The 10,327-nt window shown below is 33.0% G+C and overlaps 1 long non-coding RNA gene across 1 annotated transcript; it reads right to left on the minus strand.

Annotated features, from left to right (window-relative positions):
• Positions 1 to 3,825: 3,825 nt before the first annotated feature.
• On the minus strand, positions 3,826 to 9,616 carry LOC143063062 (uncharacterized). Its single transcript, XR_012974933.1, has 3 exons — positions 9,305 to 9,616; positions 6,218 to 6,367; positions 3,826 to 5,287 (listed from the first exon to the last, which is right to left on the minus strand). It is a non-coding gene; the product is annotated as an uncharacterized LOC143063062 (long non-coding RNA).
• Between the last annotated feature and the right edge of the window lie 711 nt (positions 9,617 to 10,327).

Consider the following 10,327-nt stretch of genomic DNA (forward strand, 5'->3'; position numbering starts at 1 on the left):
ATTAAATCCTGTCTTTATCTATGTTCATCGTCTTCATTTTCTTAGTTTCTTCTGCTACCTATTATAATTCGAACTCGGACTTCTATTAAACTAACTTTTACTGTGCATATTTCTATGTACTGGTTTATCCAATATTAGCTATAGGTATAAGGGGTTGAGATATCACAAAACTTGTTTAACTCTGCTGCTTTTTTTTTGGCGGCTGTCCAAAGTCACGAATCCTTGGGCCTTCATAAGTCTTGTATGTTTTTTTTTCAATTTTGGCTCATCTATATTTTTCGGCGTTTAGTTTTTTTGACAGGTTGTGGTCACTTTGACACATCTCGCGTTTTTTTTTTCTCAATTTTACATATTTGAATGTTGAGGCAAACGCCACAATAATAATCTATAAAAGACTCATCAGGGACGCTCGAATAAAAAGAAGTTCTAAGGACCAAACAATATGTACAAATATGAAGAGCATTTAGGACCCAAAATTTCTAAAAGTTTTGCCAAATACTGTTTATATATTCCGGGGGTAAAAAGGCCTTACTATTTCGAAATAAATCAAAGTTTTGTAAACAGCTAATGATTGATAATTATGATCATATCTGTGATATTATCACACAAGTTGTGATCACTATGCTGATGATACTCTCGAAGGGGAAATCTCCACTAGAAGTGGCATTGACTTAGAGATTGTAAACGGGCTACGATCATAGTTCAGTGCCAAAATGTAGGTTTCAAATGTAAATGCATTTAATAGGTAACAAAGCAGAAAAAAAATAGAGACACATAGTGGTTACGCTGTCCCTTCGAATTATAGTTTTGATAACGTTCCTTGTATGCTACTAATGCGTACCTGTTCCCTTAATTGGGCTTGTATAACTTTCAGTTAGATATAATCTTCGATATACTATACCCATTTTCAATCCCTCCATTCCATTTAATTAGGGGGAATTGGTTTAAAATAGATACAAATTCAATCTGTTGTTTATTGTTTCATATACACATACTAAATTACAAGATCAAAAACATTGAATATCATGATTTTGGAAAAAATCCAACACACATACTTTCGATACACTCTTTTTATGCAGTCTTTAATAGCCAACAAGAAACCACTTCACAGTCAAACGGCGACTGTTTAGACTCCATTTAAAACAAGAGATGATAGATGTGCCTCATGTCTTTATGTGCATCCAAATTAACAGTGAGCACTTGTTCAAAAGTGACTTCAATTATTACCAGGCGACTCACATAGATATAAGAAGATGTGGTATGAGTGCCAATGAGACAACTCTCAATCAAAGTCACAATTCATAAAAGTAAACCATGCAAAATTTATTACAGTTAAGCCATTTTGTATATTTTCGGCACTTAGTTTGTACCTATAAGTCATGTGACAGCGGGGTTTTAATGTATTAAATGTATAAATCTAACCTTTTTTGTATCCTTTTACTGAGGGAGCAACTTTTCAGAAAAAAAAATTACATAATTCTATAAACTAGAGATTTACTGTAAGGTTAATCAATTTTTAGCCAAATAACTACTTATTCTGCTAATGGACTTATAATTAATCAACCGTGTATATGTTCCGGACCATATGAGTATTTGGACCATACGTATATAGTCATAGTCGTATGAGTATATACCCATAAGGTAATGACCAAATACTCATATGTCTGGAACATATACAGTACAGGAAAACGTAGCTTGTTCTCGTAACTGTTAATGTACGCCCAACCTGACTGCTGGGTGACGAACGGACCATAAAAGTACTACCATTATCATAGTAACCAATTATTTGTGTTTAATTTCGTCGAAATATATGATAGTGGGAGATATTATGGAAATAATTGTGCAAATCGTGATACAAGCATGAAATTTGGTATAAAGGTTGACTAAACGATAATTAAAAAAAAATTAGCTGCCGGTCATAAAAAAAAATCTGGAAGTTTGTTCAGCCAATACCAAAAGTGGGTGATCTGCTGCTATAATTGTATTTGGCCGGGATTTTGAAAGTTAACCACGTTTTTCATCTCATCCGTCAAATGCTTGCTCAATTTAACTGAATGGGCGTGTTTTCAAACAGTGGCATCATATATTAAGTTACACTTACATGAATAGAAGATCATTTTTTAGAGGAATTAAATGACGACCAAGATATGTTTACGAAATTCAAGTCCTCGTCTTTTAGATGAACTACGATTTACATCATTGTACCCTGGTAGTGGGTGCAAATCACTCTGTATGTCTATAAATAGTTTGAGCATGCGCAAAATTGATAAACGCATTTGTTTCATAACCTTAAAAATGTTATCAAACCAATTCATAATATCATTAAAAATTCAAAAGCACCAAGTAAATAGTAAATAGTTCAAATGTTGATGTGTGAATTTGTTACATTTTCGCGAATGCGCAAACCCTGAAGAGTAAAATATTTATTTTTATTAGATACGTCGCATGCAAGGAATGTAGCCACCAACCCTGATACAAGTTTTACTAAAAGAATGTTAAAGAAATTTTTTCCAGAAAAATAAGAATTTTCGAACTGGAAAAAATAGTCATTTTGTTAAAAAGGCCATGGCCATCTCGAAAAAATGATTTTTTTTCATGGCCAGGCAGTTTTTTTTCTTAATAAGTATATAATAATGATGCTTCGTGCTAATTTGTATGCTTGTTACATCATTTGAACATCTCGATTGTGCTTGCTAATATCTTCCACAATGAGTTGACTATTCTAAACTTTGGATTCTTGTTTCTCCAATAAGAAGTCTGTGCCTAGAGAAATCCGATTTTGATTTAGTGGCTAACAGTCTCCATGCTAGGTACACAATGTATCACGTTTTCGCAGGCCGGGAAAATCCTTGTGGAAGTCACGGGATTGATTTATTTGGCTAAATGGTGCGTCATAAAGCCTACATTGGTTTGGTTTAAGATCATTTTGGCCATAACATTAAAAATTAATGCCATGGTCGTGTTTTGAACTTACCTTTGTTGGTTATCCATTCTCCTCTAAAGAGATATAAAAATGTTCCGGCGCAAAATGTTTAATATAGTAAGAATCATATATATTATGGATAATAATAAGTTGATTTTGACTTTGATCTAGATAGTTGCAAACTTTAAAGACTACACAAATCTAAGGACGATAACCATATCTACCGAATAATCATTTCTGAAAAGCATTATAAAGAATCGGACTGCATACAAATTGTTCTTACATCAGACGATGATAGATGGCTACTGTTTAGCATCTGGTGGAAATTATAGATATCACTTTTGCGGACAAGAACAATCATGTTCATGCAATTTGAATATTTACCCGGCTTTGTACTAGACCGATAAGCAGAATCTTATAGTCATATGTGCTAGTTAACAGGTAACCGTCCACAGGGAGACACGTAACATAATCCGGGCCGACCAGTCGTTGCTCTCTCTCTCCTTGCATGATGCAGTGCATAGCGCTGAAGCAGCAAATGACAATTTCAAAGTCCTTCAGATTGGTTTGATCCGCACTCGAGTCAAACACACTTACGCTTGACGACTGGTGCGGTGTGTTCTTACTAAATCCAAGCTGTAATAAAGTTTTTGGAGAATTTGAAATATATCACTGGCTTTTAACTTTAGGATTTTGAACGTTCCTGATAAAGGTAAATTGAGAAAAAACGTTTCGGTTGCACTATATAATTTTTTAATTTCATATTTGAGAGTTGACATCAAAGTCTATGGTTTAATTTCATAAGTTCAATCATCTGTAAACCGGCAAAAGAAGTAGTGCAAGTAAAAATGTACTGATGGTAATAGTGTTTGTTATATCTTAGAGTTAAACAAGATAAATAATCAATTTTCTAATTTTTAATAACGTTATCATCACAAAATAAGTTACATCAAGGGAATTTAACAAAGACAAATAAAGGATGTGCATAGTGAAGAAGAATCATACCTTACCCCTATGGAGCCCACTTATTTCCGGTTTTTGATGGGTTGTTTTACTCCTTCGTTAAAGAAAAATCAGACTATTCAGTTCTACAAGTGATTTTCCCTTAAAATTTTATGTGAAGGTGTTTCATGATTTGAGGAACAAAATATAAAAAAACTTTGGGGGACACCGACTTAGTTTTGTCACTATAGCAACCTCTGTTTTGTGTTTACCCTAATATAAACGTATTTACTTGTTACATGTATCTAATCTCCCGTATATCAAACCTACAAACATAATTCTTGTTTCATGTTAAACAGTAGATTTTTGTCTTTCAAGTACAAGTTCAAGAGTCTTATAATTGTTTTGATCTTTAAAAATATGATTTATTTATTTCACGCAAAAAAAAAAACATGTAAAAATGAAAAGCGTTTGCAGTATTTAAAAATATCTACCAGTAATTTCTTCATAAAAATTTCAAGAAGGAAAGTGTCATGTGTACGCTTCAAAATAAACCCCAAAAAAGGTATGTCACCGACCTTTCAAAAAAGTTATGAGTATTTTTCATGTTTTTTTCTCGTTCGTTTTGAAGAAAAGAGTTGTCTTTCTTTAGAACATTGAATCAGACGTCATTGTTACATGTACAGGAATTGTTTCGTGTTTCCATCTGTACGAATGGCAGAGATGTTTTCCAACGAAAAGCGATACTAAGATCTAGATGTTAGCTTACGTTTATTTGGCCCGTTTTGCATGAATTTCAAACATAAAATTTTAAAGTTATAAATGATGCTGAACAAAATGAATATCAACAGATGATTTTAACATAGAGATCATGCAAATGACGGTTTGCCTAATTTTGCACGGGAATCCATAATATTACCGTTCAATAAAGGCGACGGTAAAAAAAAAAACACGTAAATGTTTTTTTTTTTTCATCTTACCATTTGTAGAACACCTCTGATAAACCAGAACACACCTGGTTAACCAGAACACGCCTGATAAACCACAAAGATATAACGGTTATTGATGTTATAATATTACAAATTCATAGAATTCATAGAATTAAAGTAGCAGTCATTTACAGAAAAGAATAAGCATGGATAAAATGGTGAAATCTTCTATTATTCTTTAGAAACGTCCGGCTTTTATGTAATCACCAGTTCCGGTAAGATTGCTGTTGTGTAGTAATATAAGATACAGTTTGTGGCATAGCTGGGTAAACAACAGGCTCGGGTGCATTGATTGGTAAATAAAGTACAATTTCCGAAAGGAAAAAAAGCACAGCTGCAAATATTTCTAGATAGATGCTATAATCCTTATTATTTCTGACCGCTTCTGTCTGGAACAGTGACCATATAACTAGTGCAATAGCGATAAGTACATCTAAAAAATAATAAATAATGCAAACAATTTATGTTTCAATAGGCATAACATTGACAATCATTAGGTTTTAACTATCAAGAGTGAAACCATTAATTCATTCGGACTATTTGACTGGTTTCCGATCCATTCTCTGTTTAAATTACGTCTGATATTTTTTTGTTGCTAGGGAACCAGCATATTCCGCATATATATTATCATGTTTTGCGTTCTTCCTCAAGGCTGGAAACATTTACGACTACTACTAGACATACATGAGTTGTCATTCGTTTTTCTTCATTAAGTTTTTATATTTGACTTATTTCTTTTTATCTGTGTGCCTTTTAATATAATATACTTTGGCACTGGATTGAATGATATCATTAACGGTACCAATTTTACTGCACAAAATGCGCATTTCGACAAGAAATGTATTTTCCGTGATGCCTGAAGCTACAAAATTTGATCAGACCAAAAAGAAGCTGAAAATAAAGTTTAATTCGGATTATGAATCATAGTTTTGCATGGGGAAGATACAATGTAATTCCTTAATTTTAAATGATTTTATAACAGCACAACAATATCCGTAATTTTGATTTTACCCAATTACTGGTTACTGGGTTGCCGATGGTTCCTTCAAAGACTAACAGCCTCCAGCAGAAGTATCTACCCAGTGTGAATATCTATTCGACACTTTATACGAAGATGTAAATTATTGTTGAGTTATAGAATCTATCAGGAGTAAATTGAGTTCTTTTTGAATATCAATCTCCTTTGTCGCGAAATCAAAAGTTAACTTTAAAAACAATTACATGTAATCATAAAAATTATAAACAAAATACCAGCGATGTCTCATATTTAATTTCTTCCTATGTTAATTACTTGTAAACTGATTCTAAGCTTATGAATATGGGTACCATGTATATACGATACATATATCTAAGTTTTACATACCTGCGATACCAAACGTGGTAGTAGCTACTAAGTACGCTTTCTCAAATCCGGGTTTTGAACCTTTACATATTTTTACAACCAATGAGAAACATCCTATGGATGCAAATATTAGTGCAATTGTAGTTAGACCTTGGGGGATTCTGTGATAATCTAAAAGTAAATTTTAAGTAATATTACTTGTATAATAACAACCTATATATTCAAGAACTTGTAACAGTGAATTATTTCCAGCAGCGCTGACAATATAATCGTACGCATATTTGTTAATGTTACCTATCGTCGCTGGGCTTCTAAAATGTCGTATATGACTTTTTTGGCTAAAAGTACTTTTTGACACCAATGGTCTGGGCGGGAGGAAATCTTTGGTATTACAAAATAGCATACAGTCAGACCAATCAAAATGTGTGAAATAAGACATATTACAAAATTTCCAATGTCAGTTGTTTGTAAAGTTTGCTTCCAAAATGTTGTATGAAAACTTGAAAATCGTTGTAGAATGGCTTTGGGAAAAAAATAATTGTACATTTTCTTATTTCTGTGAAAATAATTTAAGTTCTTGGATAATTCAGAAATGTAAACGTTTTTATTTCACTCTATTTACAAAAATGTTCAGGTTCACATACGACATTTTGGAAGCATGCATTTTGCCAAAATTTTCAAAGCCTGTTTGTGAGAAAAAATTTTCTTGAAAAATTTGTAATTTACAACATTTTAGAAGCCCAGCGACGATATGTATATGTGCTATGTAGTTGAACTCAATCAAATTTGTTTATGTTACATGTATACATATCAAAGTTACCACGGTTATATTTAGTTTAATGTTTACAGCATCGAACGAACAAATAGCTGGAATGTAAATTCGATTGGTTTTACACTAGTCATGTTTAGGGCCCTTTAAAGCTTGGTGTTCAGTGTGAGCCAATGATTTACTTTTACAAATTATGACTTGGATGGAGAGTTGTCTCATTGGCACTCATATCATCTTCTTATATCTATAGACCTGTACCTAACTGAAAGGGGAACGAAACACATAAACTGAACCGTGCGCTACACTGCTGACAAGTTTAGGGGATAGATGGACGTTCACCAACCTGTTAAGTTGAAGTCCGTATGATAACCTAAGTGTTTAGAGGAGGGTTGAATGTTTAAAATATGAAAATAAGTGGAATAATTTCCAATGAGACATCTCTCAAACAAATGACAGAGAAGTTAACACCTATACGGCCTTCAACAATGAGCAAAACCCATACCGCATAGTCTATTAAAAAAATTAATCGAGAAAACTAACGGCTTGATCTACGTATAAATCTATGTATGGAGTACAAATATTATATTCAGCAACACACGACAAACATTAAATTACAGGATCCTATCCATAGTGATGAGCATGTAATTACAGGATCCTATCCGTAGTGATGAGCATGTAATTACAGGATCCTATCCATAGTGATGAGCATGTAATTACAGGATCCTATCCGTAGTGATGAGCATGTAATTACAGGATCCTATCCGTAGTGATGAGCATGTAATTACAGGATCCTATCCGTAGTGATGAGCATGTAATTACAGGATCCTATTCGTAGTGATGAGCATGTAATTACAGGATCCTATCCGTAGTGATGAGCATGTAATTACAGGATCCTATCCGTAGTGATGAGCATGTAATTACAGAATCCTATCCGTAGTGATAAGCATGTAATTACAGGATCCTATCCGTAGTGATGAGCATGTAATTGGTGGTTGTCTTTAGTTGCTTTCTATTTGGTTTTATATGTTTGTTTATTTACATTTTGTCATGCCGGGGTCTTTAAAAGATAAGTATGCAATGTATATATTGCTCATAGTTGAGGGCCGATCAGTGCCTTATAGTTGTTAGCGTCTACAGCCTTTTGTCTCTAGTTGATGGTTGTCTCATTGGCAATCACTAAATTCCATATTTCTATACGGTATATCAGTGGGGTGGGTGGGTTTTAATCCGTTTAAACAAAGTACAGTCAACAACAACAACAAAAACAACATGTTTTAATATAGATTTAAAAACATAAAACTATGAATTGGTATCATTCAAACGAGGAAGCCTTATTGGATGCAATTGAAATGATTTATGGGGAATGGTGTCTGGTGTAAAAGTGTCTAGCATAATGTGTCATGATGTTCGTTATTGAGTACGTAATGGTTATCGGTGCATTATGTAATGGTATGAGTGGAAAGTAAACACCATTCTAGGATTGTATATTATTGTATTATTGTTTTCTTAAAAAAAGATGACCAGAGGCAAATACACATGCATATTCATGACGATTAAAATGAAGAGCGGGGGATAAGGACTGCAACTATAACAAGAATGGAGCACGTAGTTATGCAGTCAAATCCTTTTAGGGCAACAGTTGACCAGCCAATGATTGTTAATTACGTCCAAAATGGAACTTATTCATTGTAACAATGAGACAGTGTAGACAAGATAAAATGGAAAAAAAAATATCGGTGTCACCGTAACATTGATGAATTTCCAATTATAGTTCTTTACACACAGTGTACTTAAATATGTTTTTCCCTTAAAAGTAATGCACAAAACCATTGTCATTTCGGAGCAATTTATAGCTGACTATGCGGTATGGGCTTAAATTGCTCATTTTTGAAAGTCGTACGGTGACCTATAGTTGTTAATTTCTGTGTCATTTGGTCTCTTGTGCAGAGTTGGCAATCATACCACATCTTCTTTTTTTTTTTATTTTTTTTTTTTTTTAAATATAATGACATACAAATTATTTTTGTCGTTTATATAATTATAGAAATCTTCGGTTTTACGACCAAATCAAATATGTAATATGAAGGTATTTTTATTTCTTTACAGTTTATAAAAAGTCCATTCGTGGGATTCTAAAAAAAAATATTTTCCTTTCTCAATCGGTCCGTATTAGCTAAAAACAAAATTCAACTCCACATAAAACATTTTTTGTTTTATTGTTTTGCTTATTTTCGAATTTAAATTTAATTAATAGAACTTCTGTAGTTTCGTTTTGATATCACTAAAGTTTTTTCTCAATTTATCATTTATTGAAATAAAATAAAAGAATAAAAACTCACACTCAAGATCAGAGTCCCACAGAGAATAGTCCTTACAAACAGCGCTTAGAAATCCACTTATACTAAAGCATCCTTTCCATAGTCCCATGTGCACAGTGATTGATCCCAATTCCTGACTATACCAGTATGGCGTAGCAAAACCAATTATATGTAATAAAAGGGCCAAACCAGAAAAGCATAGAGCTGCGACCAGCAGTCCCTGATGCTTTCGGGTCGCCATTAATTATCTATATGATTTAACTTGCAGAAATCACAATGCATTCAAAAATATTAAATACTTAGCTATTCACATTTAATATCAAACCGTAGGTTGTGTTATATGTTCTGAATGAAGTCGGACCTCTTATCAGATATTGTATTTGAATACGTTATTATCTTACTAAAACAAAAGACTTAATTATTACATTTATACAACTTGAGTTTGAAGTAAATAATTGTAACGGATTTTTGTGTGATAACTTTGAATACGTCAATATGAAGTGATCATCTGTTTCTTTTATACTAAATACATTTACAGAAGCTCTGACCAGTTTGATTAACTACAGACCATTTGGAACATTGCACTACGCGTTTCCCATTTAGTGATCAATCATTTAATTTCAGGAGGAGCGGTATTGGTATTTTTGGTCTAATTTCAAACATCTTTAGAGTCTCGACGCGCTATGATTTAAATTATTTTTTTCAAAAATTAAACACTATAAGGTACATGTATGAGAACAATCAAGATTCATAATAATTTTGTTACCACAACATTTGTAATTAAAATTAAATGGGGATTAGAATATTTTTTAGGGGGGAAATACCTCCCCCCTCCCTTTAAGCTTAATGGTCGTTCCCTTTGGAGAAACAGTTTTTGCCCAATCTTCGTCAAGCCTTAGATTTTTAAAGATTAAAGATTGGTCTATCTCGAAAAAATAAAACAAAACAGACAACACTATGGAAACAGACAACAAATAAAGGCAGCAACAGTGTATCGTGTTTCAATAGTCACCAATCGATTAAGCGAAAACAAATCCGGGTCAC

Source organism: Mytilus galloprovincialis, chromosome 2 (genome assembly GCF_965363235.1).
Source record: "Mytilus galloprovincialis chromosome 2, xbMytGall1.hap1.1, whole genome shotgun sequence".
Lineage (NCBI taxonomy): Eukaryota > Metazoa > Mollusca > Bivalvia > Mytilida > Mytilidae > Mytilus > Mytilus galloprovincialis.